Consider the following 1,078-nt stretch of genomic DNA (forward strand, 5'->3'; position numbering starts at 1 on the left):
TTTCATATTTTCCAGTCTTGGTCTCCCATTTTCTCATTCTCTCAGCTTATGTTCTATCCATAATTCTAGCTATTGTCTGCCCATTCATAGATCACATATTTTTTACTAAATTTTAGGATGATGATAGTAATTTTTATAATGACTGCAGATATTAATAGAAAAGAATACTAATATCTACCAGATTATAACCTCAGTTAAGAGGCTACACCCTCTGTATACAATATTTGTCTGCATTTTCCAACTGGGATTTATGATCCTTTCAAGTTAGGACCCCAAATTTCTAATTGCTGCAATATGTACGTTAGAATTGTCTAGTATTTCTGTGAATCTGTTGCATTATACTGCGTTGTAAAGTATCAATTTGGCCGCACTGAAGTGCACTTTCCAGAATACCCCTTTCTGTATGCTTCCAGTTAGCACAGGCCACATGAGTTCTAGCTGTCCCCTTCGCTCTGTTTGACAGGATGCCAGTCTCCAGACCTCCAAGCGAGGCCTTCCTGGATCATCCAGTCTTCAGAAACCAACTTGAGTAGATCCCTAGGGAACAGCAGAGGCATCTCAGACCAACCTACAGCATCATGAGCTATGTAAGTGTTTTTGATTTAAGTTTAAAATCACTTGTTATGCAAGATACAAAAGGAATAGACATAAACATGTGGAGAGGAAAGAACTATAGATTAGGATAATATTATCTGCAATTATTTTGTCCAAAATAGAGATTAAATCCCTTAGGTCTAGGGGATAAAAAGTATATTTTTCAGGCTAAAATGTAGAGTACTATATGAAATTTCAAGTGTTATGAAAATAATTAATTGAAGGAAATCTGGTGAAAAATAGGTAGAATCTTAAAGTGTGTCTAAATTGGCTTAAATATGATATATTTTTATCTGAATTTTTTTTCAGAGACGAAGAGTCATACAATCACTATTTTAAAGATGTTATATACAGTTTTTTCCTTGGTATACATGGGGAATTGGATTCAGGACCCCCCACATATACCAAAATCCATGCATACTCAGGTCCTGCAATGAGGCTGAGTAACACGCACATAGGAAATGTTGGCCCAGCACATACTAGA

Source organism: Propithecus coquereli, unplaced genomic scaffold (assembly GCF_000956105.1).
Source record: "Propithecus coquereli isolate 6110/MARCELLA unplaced genomic scaffold, Pcoq_1.0 Scaffold61, whole genome shotgun sequence".
Taxonomy (NCBI): domain Eukaryota; kingdom Metazoa; phylum Chordata; class Mammalia; order Primates; family Indriidae; genus Propithecus; species Propithecus coquereli.